The 15,409-nt window shown below is 42.3% G+C and overlaps 1 protein-coding gene across 1 annotated transcript in view; it reads right to left on the bottom strand.

Moving 5' to 3' along the window:
• LOC126175785 (uncharacterized) overlaps nt 1–15,409 on the bottom strand; it is a 635,812-nt gene that overhangs the window by 490,224 nt on the left and 130,179 nt on the right. Inside the window, exon 2 of the mRNA XM_049922802.1 lies at nt 14,023–14,056. The gene's annotated coding sequence lies outside the window, so the exon portion shown is untranslated. The remainder of the gene's footprint in view (nt 1–14,022; nt 14,057–15,409) is intronic.

Here is a 15,409-nt window from a genome sequence, read left to right as displayed (position 1 = left end):
GGCAAGATATGAGAAATTAGGGCTAGTACAGAAACGTATAGACAGTGAAACTTTCTGGCAGATTAAAACTGTGTGCCGGACCGAGACTCGAACTCGTTTTTCGGACAAGTGCTCTACCAACTGAGCTACCCAAGCACGATTCACCCCCGTCCTGACAGCTTTACTTCCGCCAGTACCTCGTCTCCTACCTTCCAAACTTTACAGAAGCTTTCCTGCGAACCATGCAGGACTAGCACTCCTGAAAGAAAAGATATGGCGGAGACATGGCTTACCACAGCCTAGGAGATGTTTACAGAATGAGATTTTCATTCTGCAGCGGAATGTGCGCTGATATGGAACTTCCTGGCCGAGGTCCCGGGTTGGAGTCTCGGTCCGGCACACAGTTTTAATCTGCCAGGAAGTTTCATATAAACGCACACTCCACTGCAGAGTGAAAATCTCGTTCTGGAAACATCCCCCAGGCTGTGCCTAAGCCACGTCTCCGCAATATCCTCTCTTTCAGGAGTACTACTCCTGTATGGTTCGCAGGAGATCTTCTGTAAAGTTTGGAAGGTAGGAGACGAGGCACTGGCGGAAGTAAAGCTGTGAGGACGGGGCGTGCGTCGTGCTTGGGTAGCTCAGATGGTAGAGCACTTGCCCGCGAAAGGCAAAGGTCCCGAGATCGAGTCTCGGTCCGGTACACAGTTTTAATCTGCCAGGAAGTTTCATATCAGCGCATACTCCGCTGCAGAGTGAAAATCTCATTCTGGATATAGATAGTGATTTTTCCCTCGCGCCATTTACGAGTTGAATGAAAACTGGAATGACTAGCAATAGTACAAGGTACCCTCCGCTATACAGAGTATGGTAGCTTCCAGAGTTTTTATGTACATATAGATGTAGATTTAAGTAATGCTATAGCTGCTAAAGAACCAATTTCATGTACCTCTTGGCACTAAAGTCATAAATTTTAGCTGTTACTGATTAAAATGGAATTTGCACAAGTTTGTAAGGCTGGGATCTCAGGACAAAACGACGACCTTGGAGAATTCTTCAGTATTAACAAGTTGCTCAAAGTGTACTAAAAGCCGAGTCTGTCATCTGCAGGTTCGTGGGTAATTACGGAGCGAAGTTGTGCAGCGCTAAACCAGTGACATGCTTTGGAGAAGATGTCGATTCAACTACTCATCCAGTCATCAATATTTAGTTTCACGACGGTCTCCCTAAATACCTTAAGGCAAATGGCAGCATGGCTCCTTCCGTTTGCTAGACCCCCACCAACAGTTTACTCTTTGAATGAACAGACAAGAGGGATTCCCCTTTACAGCCTCTGTTACAAATCGCTAGACGCCACATAGTCATAGTCCCACAATTTCGAACTGGCAGCCTGATAATTTCCACCTTCCTGCTCTGTCAGGTACAAGGACAACTGCATGGCGATTCTCTGGCGGTTTATTTCATTCTAATTGTTGTTCAGATAGTTTTAACTCGCTAACCACTGCTTCTATACACGCAGCAGAGAATATTCTACGTGAGCCGACATGACACTATATGACGAACCAGGGATCGTTCGAACTCACTGATGTACTAACGTTTCGGCTTTTGGTGTCGAAGAGGCATACAGCTAGTAGGTTTAAAGTCTACATTTAATTTATAAAAAATGTAAAAAAAAAGCAACGGAATTTCATAACAGAAAGAACAGTGCCATGAGAGAAAATATATACGATAAGCCTCCGGCACGATGTTACTGCTACCCTGGTAGAAATTTATGAGAAATTAAGAGCGCAGATACGCAGAAGGAGTAAATGAAATATGCAGTGGAAATCGTGTTGAATCACTTAGGCAGAAAAAATATGTCATAAAAATTCGATCGTTGCGGGTGAAAAAGTATACAACGTGTCCCAGCCTTTAGGGTTAAAATTACGTAATGTTATAATCACTGTGGTCAAAATTGTACAGATGGTAAATGATCCTAAACCGAGTACTTCCCGATTAACGGTCGAAAAAGGTTGTCAATTATTTTTTGTTGACATAAACGACAGGAATATTATAGCATAAACACAATCTCATAGCAACTTTTCGACGTGACGACCGTGTCTCAATGCTCTCACTATAGCGACACAATATTTCGTCGCTCTCTCTCTCGCACATATTCCTGCTGTCTGACGTACAATACGACAGCCAGTTAGTATCTTACCAATTAGTTAGTCTTTCCTTTCTGCTACGGCTACATACACTGACTTTCTGCAGACCTAACCCCATAGGAAATATCGTAACAAAAATTGTACGTCTATTTATTCTTTTGTTCATTTACCCTCTGATCGCTGATTAGAGCGATAGTGAATACGTCAGTGTATATTTACAGTTTACGGTTACCGGGTAAACTACAGTTTGTGCACTTACACTGTTTTACGACAGACACACTTATACATGTATGTATAAATAACAAATGGAAGAGTAGAGAAAACAAAATTTTATTTTTAATGTAATTTACTATATATAGGTACCCTGTTTCACTTTCTGCTGCAAAGCTTGGGAGTTGATTACACATTAAACAGTGTTAAACAATGCCTTGTGCGCTTTTCACTGACACAGTACTCGTGTATGTAGCATATTTCTCAGGATATTGTCGTAGCAGTACAATTTCTTTCGAGTTAGTTTGGACTAGTCTCTGTATATTCTTTAACACTGTTCAAAGATGCCGTTTTCAAGTAATCTCCTAATTTTGTTTTCAAGAGTGGCAGCGCTTTTACATTTCTTAAACTGCCTGGTATTCTGTTCCACAATAAGCAAGCAGCTATAACAGGATCTTTGTCAGTCAGTGTAGTCGGGTGCTGTTGATGTGATAATCGTCTTTGACTCTCGTACGGTAATTGTACATTCCTCTGTTCAGCATCGATACAGGATTTAATCTGAGATACGTGATATTTTCATATACATATATAGAGGTAACTGCCAAAATTTTGAATTTTTTGATGTAATTTTACGGGAATGTCTTGGTAATAGGCTTCCAATATATGTGATTTTTTCCGGTTTCAGCATTCTGTTTGTATGTACATTTGCTGCTCCACTCGATATTGTTATACAGTACGATAAATGTGAATGAATTAACCCATGGTACATCTTTAATAAAGTATCTACATAAACTGTGTGGAAAATGTTTATCATAGTAACGTTAGCAACATAGATGCAGAAACATAACCAGTATATCAAATGCCACTGACGCATTTCTACCAACAACTCGTGCAGACGCACATCTGGGCCAGATTTTAAAAGTAAAACTTGAAAGGTATGAAGTGATATGTATAGAAGGATGGCAATAATGGAGCAAATCTCTGTTCATGAAACTACAAATTTTCAAGATGAGCTGGCAGGAAAACAAGTTTTTGCAGAAGAACGTGAGTACGCTGCGATTTGGTTTCGCATGATGTGAGAGAAAATGCATCTACAAAATGTCAAAGGCGACATGCTCTAACATGGATTATTCAGAATATGCAGTGTTACAAATGTGCGTGGCTGAGTGAATTTGCGATAGGTAGACAAACGTAGAGAAACGATTCTAAACACAAGAAAAATGACAAGAAAGCTAGGAGTTTCCCTTATACACGTGCGTTGAAGTCACCTGCAACGCTGTAGTCACAGTTGCAGCAATGCTGGCACCGTGCTTGTTATGCAATACCAGAACAGGCACATTAAAACTACGTAACTGAATGTGAAATAGGTATCAGATGAATTACACTACTGTTATATACTAAGCTCGTTATATGTAACACGGTATACAAGGAGGTAAGTCACGAAGAAATTACGGCACCCGTCCAAGGACAAATTCCAAATGCTCAGACCTTCATCTCTTTACCCGTTACTTAAACGCCGAAGAATGCGATCGGCACAGTTTCGACCTATTCTATGATTGCAGTCTTTTAGATAAATCATAACAGCCGTTTCACAATCTACACCGGAGACGTAATTATATTTATCACGGCTGACGCTGAAGTTTCGTTTGCGAATTCTACACTTGACCCGTCTAGTAAGACGATTCAATAGAGCTAGATTTTCATCAGACGTTTGAATTTAAATGTATACGACGAATTTGCTTTCTGAAATTCTCAGACAGTTCTTTAATATTTCTCGTATTACTAAAACATAAAAAAGCCTTTCATCTTAGCACAGGAAATACTTAATGCTTAGGACTTTGCTATAAAAGTCTGTAACTTCCTTGTGGCGCTGTACTTTTGCATGGTAACCCTGATGCATTATGTCACTGCCTCAACGAATCGACGCGGTTTAGAAAAGGAGATTTCATCCAAATCTACATTTTTATAACCACTAATGTTACTATTTATGACGAAGACGCTTGTTATACACTGAGTAAAAGGTGACTGCTGTCTCTTGTTACTGACACGCTTTGAATGGTACCCCCCTGATCCACGAAGTGTCTAAACAGGAATCCAATTTTTCACGTAAATCACAATGTTTTTACAGAAGATGGGCGGACGGGAAGGTAGTTTACTCGATTTCACCTCCTAAGCGAAGTAATCGAATTGCTGGGTATGTCTGAACACAGAACAGCGATTCTCTTATCGCAGGTACAATATGTGAAAATGTGTTTCGTGGAAATAGATATACAAGCATTTCAGAGCGAACTGTTAATTTATTGTCTCCACTCAAATGCTAATAAATGCAAAATCTCTATGCTATTAAAAAAATGGTTCAAATGGCTCTGAGCACTATGGGACTCAACATCTGGGGTCATCAATCCCCCTACTTAAACCTAACCAAACTAAGGCATCACATACATCCATGCCCAAGGCCGAATTCGAACCTGCGACCGTAGCGGTCGCGCGGTTCCAGAGTGAAGTGCGTAGAACCGCTTCAGCCACTAGGCTATATTCGTCTACGTGCAAGTTGAATAGTCTATTATCGAAAAGCCAATCGAAATCGAATGTAGTCTTGTATTTGGAAGGAAGTAGTTAACTGCACAGTTTAAATTCATGTCTAAATAGTTGCGAAAAGTTATCTTCTCGAACTCATAAGCAAAATACGGCTGAGTCTGACTTTCATTCTTATTCGTCCTTCATCCCTGATTCTTGCAGAATTCTAATTTTTCTAGTTAAGTAAAGTAAAGTATTTCTTTCATGGATTGGATTAAACGAAGTTGCAAAAAATTGTGACGAAAGCGCAATAGTGGCGATCGAGCAGATAGCCTTTTAGCAGGTGTTTGTCACGCTTCCATTCCCTAACCTCTGTAACACTTGGAATTTTTCTTTTCCTAGCAGTCGTTTCCTTCGCTACTCTCAGATAATTTCTTACTTTCAGATCGATTCCCCGGTTACCAGGCTGTAATGGCGTTGGAATTACCCTTGTACTGCAGGTTTATCTGCCAATATGACTTCTCCCGTCATTTTATTACAACAAACCGTACCTGTAACGACACGTTTTCAAGAGATTCTCAGTGAGCTCCTGCTTTGAAACTGCGTGTATTATGGGAGCTAAGTGATAATTTTAGACCCACCAAATACTGGAAACTACGGAATCCAACATGGTGTCTACCAAGTTCTGCTTGTGACGTAGAGAGCGTTATTGCCTCTTGATTGGTTAAACGTTTCGTTGCATAGAACTTACGCCGTGTTTCATGCGTCTTACGCCGTGTTTCATACGTGGCAATGGTTCCCCTACGTGAAAAAACAGGAGCTGATGTCACAAGACTCATACATACCCACGTCCACGTGAGTTTTTACGTCACGAGTTAGGGCTGCCGCCGTAGCGGTGGGGGCAGAGCGAGCCGGCCGCGCGTGTGGGCCCACGCTATCGGCGCGGATCGCGACGTGGCGTCCGCGGCGTGAATTAACGAGGCTGTGTCCCGCCTCCTGAGTTAGTGGCCGCTTTATCGCTCTGCCCGGCGCTCACCGAAATCTAAAACAGCGCTCCTACAATCGCGACCAGCCGGTGGCAAAAGGAACGGCAAAAACGCCGGCGTTTTTATTACTGCTGCATGCGGCCGGCGGCAGTCTGCATTCCTTCTACACGCCCGCCCAGTCGTCGCTGCCATCAGCACCGCAAACTACGAGGCGGGAGGTTCGTAATGCACAACATTTACTGAGCAACTACCGTCCTCTTGAGCATGCGCACTCAGAGGCACACTGTGAATCTATGACGTTCGTTTTCATCTGTTTTAGGCATCTGTCAGATTCCCCATGAAGCGAAAACGGTTTCAAAAAAGATACGCGTTTTCACTGGCAGGAAGCCAGAGGAACAGTTCAGGTAACACGGGGAAGAGGAACTGCCATATTTCCATGGACATGTCAACATCAACTGCATGCTGAGTTTCTTAAGGTTTCCCGGAGGATAGTGCATTACGTCATCTTTCGGGTGTGTACACCGGGCAGCACCATTTCTTCTTATGATATTTAGGTTGATAACCATCTTGAATCTCAACTGCTGACTGAATTAAAAGCAGTTCATGTAGTGATATACTGTAGAGTAAATGAGTGTGTGCCAGAGGTAAGACAGTCGGCAACTTTGTGATTCCATGAAGAAAACATAGCAAGCACCGAGTCAGTAGAACCAGAGCACTTACGAATTATGTGGTCAGTTACTGAAATCGATAGCATGTGTTGGAATACCAGGCATCGAAGCTACGGAAGGACAGTTCCCCCGAAAGCGCAGACTTGAAACGAGTGATTCCGATGATTTGTTAAGCTGGAAACTCTTGTCTCGATTGAGCAGGTTGTCTGTTATTGCGTTTCCAAAACTTTCTTGATCACTGAATCCTTATAGGATGAGGCTGTGCCTGTTATCTTGACTTCCCCGTAATCCGTGGGATGGCCAGTGGAAATACAACGTTCAGCCACTGTGCATTTGTTGAGATGTAGAAATAAGGCGCTACAATCATGGACTGTGCGGCTGGTCCCGGCGGAGGTTTGAGTCCTCCCTCGGGCATGGTTGTGTGTGTTTGTCCTTAGGATAATTTAGGTTAAGTAGTGTGTAAGCTTAGGGACTGATGACCTTAGCAGTTAAGTCCCTTAAGATTTCACACACGTTTGAACATTATGAGATGTAGAAAGCAATTGTGTCGCTAACGTTCGACGCCCCGTTCCTGTAGGCAGCGCATTGTTTGTCTTATGTAACTTTTACCCCATTGACAAGGAATTTCACAAATACCCGATTTTCGCACATACCAGAAGATCTGCCGTCTTGGCTAGAGGGAGGAACATCACGTCTATAGAACTGTCTAGCCGTTGCTATTGTGTCTCTAGTGAAACTACTCTCCCCAAACTCGCCCTGTGCCGGGATGTGTACGTGCGGGCCGGGCGCAATGCTGCCAACAAAGAAACAGGCGATTAATAATCATTAATCCATCCAGCTAATTACATATTCGCGACATTCTCTTTCGTTTGCAAGACTAACCATTATAAAGATTCCAAGAGTAACAAGATCAAAATAAACAGATTCGTGAGGTACTGAGGAACTGAAATCTGAAAAGCACGTAAAATTCCAAACAGATTCTTCTCCGCCTAGTGGGAGCGTGGTTGGCAAAGGCCCTAGTTTTCAGTGTTGAAAGCACATAAAGGTCGGGCCTAGTACTACTCTCGCGCCCAGTAGTATTGTAGATTTTCTGTGTTAATTGGTATAGTTAGTGAGGGCTATTCCTGGCTCAATGTAGGTAACTCCATTCTCAATCACATTGTTGATATTTAACCTGTTTTTGGGTTCGACTTTCAAATTCTATCCACTTACGTCTATCTATCTATATCCGAATCCCGCTCCAGCTACTGCCGGGTCTGGGTGCTGACGAGTCCTCTCCATTTGGCTCGGTCCTCCCACCACTTTTCTTCCTCCACTTGCTGCCAGGACACACCTCTCCTTTCAACAAATATTCTCACTCCCATTTTCCACCGTGTTCTTGGGCGCCCTCTAGGTCTTTTCCCATCCATCTTTAGTTCTTCCATAATTTTGGGGAGTCACTGCCCATGCATCCTCTTAACATGCCCATACCATCTTAATCTCTTTCTTTCAATTTCTTCTCTCATACTTTTTTGTTTGAGGTCCTTTCTAATCTCTACATTTCTTACTCTGTCCATTCTTGTTTTTCCCTTAACTGCTCTGAGAAATTTCATTTCCCCTGCTTGCAGTCTGCTCCAGTCCCTTTCTGCCATTGTCCATGTTTCTCCACCATAGGTGACAATAGGGAAGTAATAATTCTTATACATAAGGAGTTTTGCTCTTTCTGAAACTTCATTGTTCCAAATCAGAAGTTTTATTGTTTGGTAGAAATTGCCTCCCTTCTGTAACCTCCTATTAATTTCGTTAGTTATTCTTCCATCCCTAGATATTTCACTCCCTAAATAAGTGAAACTTTCTACCACTTTGAGGGGTTCTCCACTCAAGGTAATTTTTCCGTTGATTCCTTTCTCCCTTCCAAATACCATTACTTCACTCTTATCTTTATTTATTTTTAATCCATACCTTTTCATTATTTCCTTCCACGCATCAAGCTGTAACTGTACATCTACCTCTTTATCACCCCATATTACCATATGATCTGCAAAAGTCATCTTTTTGTCTTTTTCTTTTACTATATCTTTAACTGCCCTGTTCATTCCCTCCATCACAACATTGAAAAGCGCAGGAGATAGAATACTTCCTTGCTTAAGTCCTTGTCTTATTTCGAAGTATTCAGAGCTCCCCAATGGTGTTCTAATTCTACAATTGTGGCCTCTGTACATTGTCTTTATAACATTAATGTATCCATCTTCTATATCTATCTTCTTCAGTTCTTCCCAGAGTCTTTCCCTGTCAACTGAGTCATATGCCTTTTCTATGTCTATAAAAACCATTATCACCCTTTTGTTATACTCCCAACTTTTTCCCATCAGTTGACGGATAGAAAATATCAGGTCGATCGTGCTCCTTCCTTTCCTAAACCCATGCTGTTCTTCACTCAGCTCCTTTTCTATCTTTTCACTTATTCGATTTAGTAAAATTTTTTCAAAAATCTTGGCTGTATGACTCATGAGGGTTATTCCTCTGTAGTTTCTACAAAGTCAAAGACCCAATCCCGTGGGGTATAACACGGAACCCACGCCCAGGGTTACGGGTGAAGACCTTGATGGCAGCGACGGCGGAGAAGGAAGACTTCGGAACGGCGTAGTTGGCAGATGAGGCAACTCTCCTTTCTGGGGATTACATGAGAAGGGAACCACTGCCTTGTGGTGGAGGAGAAACTCCAAAGCCTAAGGGAGACAACCCCAACAGAAAATCCTTCCTTGCGTTAGGCCTAGTAAGCCAGGAGGAAAGTCTTCATATATTGATTTCAAAACACAGACGAGCCTATCCACTTCCATCAGTCTCCTAATTATTCAGGAACCCCTGCGAGTAGTTATTCCATGCTCGAGGCTGAGCGTCATGTTAAATGCCAGGGTGTCGAAGCTCTTTAGACGCTGATGATGATGTTTCGTTTGTGGGGCGCTCAACTGCGCGGTTATCAAAGCCCGTACAAATTTCCAAACTTTGCGCAGGCCATTCGCGCCAGGCGCATGAATGAAGATGAAATAATGAGGACAAACACCCAGTCATCTCGAGGCAGGTGAAAATCCCTGACCCCGCCGCGGATAGAACCAGGGACCCCGCGCTCGGGAAGCGAGAACGCAACCGTGAAACCACGAGCTGCGGACTCGAAGCTCTTTAGTAACAACCGTGTGGGGGTGGCCGATAACAATGAGAGCGTCATCTGTTTAATTAGCTGTGAGGTATAAAATAAGTAGCTATGCATGAGACAGTGTACCGCGTTGATTTCGCGAGCATACCTGTTGTAGGTTGTGTTCTTCGAGCGGTGTCGTGCTCCGTCCTACCGCTGCCGCTCCTAGTCGACGTTGCCCCACGCCTGCGAACACCTCGGTGCTGCGTTCCCGCGGGCTGCTCGCCTTTGAGACCAGCCGCTGCTGCCAGCGATTCAATTTAGATAGCGCGTCGCACAGTAGCCGCGGGCCCGCTTGTCTCGTCTTCATTACACGCTCAGCTGCCGACAGATAAAGCGGCCAAATTGGCAGCCACCAGCTCCGGGCTGGATTTGCGGCGACCGAGCCACAAGAGCCAATAGCTACCTGAGTACGTCGCCTTCCCAGCACACGTGGAGCAATGGCCTCTGCTGCACGAGTACCCGAAAAAGTACAGACACGAAGAATACAAAACATTCCGTATCAGTTTACGTGGTGGACTACACAAACACTGTACTACAGTGTCAGACGCTGCGTCGATGATCAACAGCCGTATTCAGTTTAGAATGAACTCGAAAAATGCGGTCATGGTTCCGCATCAGATGTAGAATATTTCAGAAGAAATGAAAATTTGTGCTGGGCCCGGACTCGAACCCGGATTACCCGACTGTCACGAGTGGTCGCCTTAACCACTATAGAAGATAGCAACGGTGAGAAATGAGGGACTTCGAAGAAACAAAGTTTACGGTTGTGCGTCCCGCTGACGACGTGTTATTTCGAGATGGAGAAAGAGGTTGGAAGAAACAGGAGTCAAAGGAGATACACAGTTTCGAGAATCACAACAGAGCGATATCAAAGGGGACATAGAAAGCAATAAAAGACCATAGAAATGGAGCTGCTAGCACAGCTAAACAAGATAAAATATTCTTTTGGTATGTTTCGTGACTTTTTTTTCAAAGCCTTTCATTGTTCTGCTTAGCAAACTAAGGTCTCGGGGTATTAATGTCAGACTATATTGACAAACTATATCTCTGAGATAAAAATAATCTCAAAATGGAGCAACGTAATGTGCGAAGTGCTACAGGGATTCTGGGCCCACACTTGTTTGTTATCTACGTAAATGATCTTCCAGTGTCTTTACCGGGCAGTAAAGAAAATGTAATGTTTGCTTGTGACATAAACACACTAATCGAGGCTCTAAACTCAGGCCCAGAAGACACAGCTCAGTTGGTTCACAGCTGTGGATTAAGTCTTAACCTAACAAAGACTCGTATTATGCAATTTCTGACAAACATTAATGACTTCTTAACACCAGAATTAGACATTAATGGTCACACATTGAGTGAAGCGCAGTGTGTAAAGTCCTTTGCTGGATGACAAGTTCAACTGAAGTCAATACACGGATAAACTGATTAAGAATTCACTTCAGCGTGTTATTCCCTCAGAAGCATTTCCCACAGAGTTAACCTGAACACCAATGTGCTGACTTATTTTGCATACAATCTGTCCCTATTCTCTTATATAACTATTTTCTGAGAAAATACAAGCCGTTGCGGCCGAGCGGTTCTAGGCGCTTCAGTCAGGAACCGCGCTGCTGCTACGGTCGCAGGTTCGAATCCGGCCTCGGGCATGGATGTGTGTGATGTCGTTAGGTTTAAGTAGTTATAAGTCTAGGGGACTGATGATCTCAGATGTTAATTCCCATAGTGCTTAGAGCCATCTGAACCATTTGAACCGATCATTGACTGGAAATACACATGTTAGACTACTTGGAGACAATTTGAAACCATTTGTGGACTTCATGTTCACAGACAACGAAGGAATTTTTATGAATGATAATGCGCCATGTCACCAGGCCATTCGAACCATTTTTTGAGAAAATACACCTAATGCAGAAGCGAGGAATAAGAATGTCGTGTAAAGTAGATAATCGTAAACACCAAGGATTTTGAAATTCTAACACCCACTTCCTAATAAATTTCCTACTTAACGGTTTTTGTTGCTGGTAGCAAAAATCAATTTCAGCCGCACTGTGACATACATAATCATAGTAGAAGACATAAAAGTAATTTACATGTAGACTTTGCCTCCTTATCAGACTTGAGTCGCATGGTCTGATGGTAAGATATTCAACAACCTACCGTCTAACACAAAGCAAGAAACTCCGAATACCATATAGTTCAAAAGAAAATTTAAAAAAAATGCCTCATTAGTCACTCTTTGTATAAATTCAATGCCTAGATTCAGCTACTGAAAAATTCTGTTAACAGCATAGCAAGTAGCACTGTGTGCTTTAAATCTGTAAGATAAGTAGTAATGTGCTGTAAGTAGGACTCAGTATTTATAAATTTAGGAAAATATTTTCTTTGAAAAATACCGCTGTAATCAAGTTAATATTAATCTTCTAATGACAGATAAACATCAGGTGTGTAATATAAGAAAACTAAGGACGCAGTAGTTTTTATCAACGGAGCATCTTTCTTACTAATTTACACTATTTACTGAATGTAGATGGCACAAGCTTAAAGAGCATTAGTACCGTAATAATAGTTTACTGATAATGCACTGTACACATTACGTTCTCACAAAGCCTTTGTATCGTGTTAATGAGTACCTTGACTCGTTCCGCATACTTGAGAATTCTCGTTCTTGATGGTTTCTTGAAAATACCATGAAGAATTAATAACCCAGTTTCTAAGCTAGTGATGTTATTGTGCAATGAAAATGTTATGGAAGCGCCAGCCGGGGTGGCCGAATGGTTCTAGGCGCTACAGTCTGGAACCGCGCGACCGCTACGGTCGCAGGTTCGAATCCTGCCTCGGGCATGGATGTGTGTGAAGTCCTTAGGTTAGTTAGGTTTAAGTAGTTCTAAGTTCTAGGAGACTGATGACCTCAGAAGTTAAGTCCCGTAGTGCTCAGAGCCATTTGAACCATTTTTGTTATGGAAGCACTAAACGTAAGTACCCAACAGATTTAGTGATAAAAGAGATTGGATTTCGAAGATTGTTGTTCTAGTAACGGACGTCCTTTCCAGTTCCTACAGACTAATGCCGCTGAAGGTTAGGAACCAGTGTCAGCTGTAGGCTCATATCCTAAACTGAGTACTCTGAGATTAGGAACCAATGATCGGAAATGAACACTAATTATTGCTAACACTAACAAGATGTACATTATACGAATAAATTAAGCCCTGACAAATCGTTCAAAGTGATGAGTACCAGTTTGAGTGCAAGCGCCACAACGGAGTAAAAAGATCCTGCCATGCTCTCTCAGATATTTCTGCGGTACATTATGCAACGTTCAAGGCAAGAGCATCTTCCCTCCTCAGTTTGTACCGAGGTTTCATATATCGTTGACTTGACTTGACTTGCGGCTAGGATGACACCTATCGCGAAACCTTTCTCTGCCGGCCGGTGTGGCCGTCCGGTTCTAGGCGTTTCAGTCTGGAACCGCGTGAACGCTACGGTTGCAGGTTCGAATCCTGCCTCGTGAATGGATGTGTGTGATGTCCTTAGGTTAGTTAGGTTTAAGTAGTTCTAAGTTCTAGGGAACTGATGACCATAGATGTTAAGTCCCATAGAGCTCAGAGCCGTTTGAACCTTTTTTGAAACCTTTCTCTGAAAATTCGTCCGGCTTTAGGGCCGCTACATCCATACACAGCAAGTTAAAGACATGTCTTCCGCCGTGGATGGATGCATCACAGATGACGGTGTACGGATTCCTATGTGGCTTAGAAATATCGCCGTAACTAGTTCGAGATAGCGACACTCTGCATTGGCATTACGTGTGCAATACCAGATAAAATGTTGGTGAGTGGGACTTGGGTTTCGTATGTTAGTTATGACATATCACGTGACATTCATGTTAGCTAAGTACGGTATCATCAAACACAAGAAATATATACATGATTTTTTCTTGGTTTACTATAGCGTTTTTAAAAGATTATATTACATATTCAGAATAGAAGATCAATATACCTTAGCTGTAAGATACCTTGTAAAGTTTCGTTATTAAATGAGAAATTCGAAAGTATACACACTGCTGAAATACCATGAAAATCCTTTGAAGAATTTTCTTTGGGAACAGCCTCGGTAAAGTTATCTTCCCTCGGAGAGAAGTATGTCTGGCTTTCAACTTGTCCACCAATCAAGAACATCAGAATAAAAATTTGTTTTGACAGAAGGACGACAGACTGATGAAAAGCTTTCGGATGCCCAGCCGCGTGGCAGTCATGTGATACCGCGACTTTTCGACAAGTGTCATGTTCATCGACATCCGACATGCAGAAAGCAGTATGGTTGTTGTGAGGCAACACTCATTTTCTTACCTTGCTGCTGGCAGCTCTCCTCCCGGCTGCTTTCCTAGAAACAACAGGAAAAAATCATTAGAGTTCACTTCACTTTGTAAGCATTTAATGAATGTGAGTGTAGCTCTGTTTAAAACAGAGCTAGAGACAGCTATATGAGATCTTAGCCGAAGAGTAACATACAACAAAATTAAAAACTAATGCTACACATAAATCTTTTCGCATCAACTTTCTGAATAAAAGAAAACTTGAAGTAAAGCATACCACAGGTATTTTCAGAGTGAAGAGTGAGTGAGATAGAGAGAGAGAGAGAGAGAGAGAGAGAGAGAGAGAGAGAGAGGAGAAGAGAGTACCGGGGATAGGCTGGAAAGGAGAAGGAGGAGGAATCACAAAGACGCGAATATCCCTATTAATATAAAAAATACGATGCTTACACAGTGGACACAAAGATTAGCAAGAAGTAATTACGAAAATCTCCTTCAACAAAGAATAAATGATAGATACTTCTATAAGACGAGTCAAATGAAAAGGAAACAGAGGAAAAAAATTAAGTAAACTGTTTATTAGTTCCAAAAAAATTACCATAACTGTTAATACATTTAGTTTTTGTATGTTCATCATTTTGACTGGTGATTATCCCACTGTCAAACAAGATGGTCAGTGCCTTCATGGAAAAATGTTTTCGGATGCCTACGGAACTACGACTGTACCTAGGCGTGCAAATCGACGGCCACGAATGTGCTTCTTCAGGGCTCCAAAAATATGGAAATCCCATAGGGAGAAATCGGGACTGCATTGACGACGTGTAAGTGCTCCCCGGCGAAAATTTTGTAGCGTATGCGAAACGACAGACACACCAACTGGGAAATTCATGTGATCTTTTTCTTGCTCGTTGAATTTCAGTAACACGGCGCCACGTTTAAGGCACAACGGTGTGTGGACACATTGCAAAAATTGAAAAACATCAAGTGCAAACGCCCGAGAATGTTGACGGATGACGCTGACGGACGACATCATTTTGTTGCAAGATAATGCCCGCCCACATGTTGCCAAGGTCGATTTGCTTCGGAAGAAGAGGTGCACGGCTGGGTACAATAATCGTTCTGCAGGCACCTGCAAGCATTGACCATTTTGTCCCGCAGTGGGGTAAATGTTTTAAAAGTTCATTTAATTTTTTTATCTTCCTCGTTTTCATTTGACTATCCGTCTTAAGAAACTATTCATGACGACAGTTATCGCATTACTGCACAGTCGCTTTCTAAATCTAGAGATACGTTTTTACTGCGCGAGCAGCTTTATGTTGTGTAACAAAGTAGCACAAAATAATCATGAAGGTAAGATCAAAGAAATTAGAGTTACCTACAGGGAAATAACCGTAGAGGAAGTACTCTTCACCACTCACCGTTAA

The sequence above is a fragment of the Schistocerca cancellata genome, chromosome 1, assembly GCF_023864275.1.
Source record: "Schistocerca cancellata isolate TAMUIC-IGC-003103 chromosome 1, iqSchCanc2.1, whole genome shotgun sequence".
Lineage (NCBI taxonomy): Eukaryota > Metazoa > Arthropoda > Insecta > Orthoptera > Acrididae > Schistocerca > Schistocerca cancellata.
This window is presented reverse-complemented; position numbering and strand designations above follow the sequence as displayed.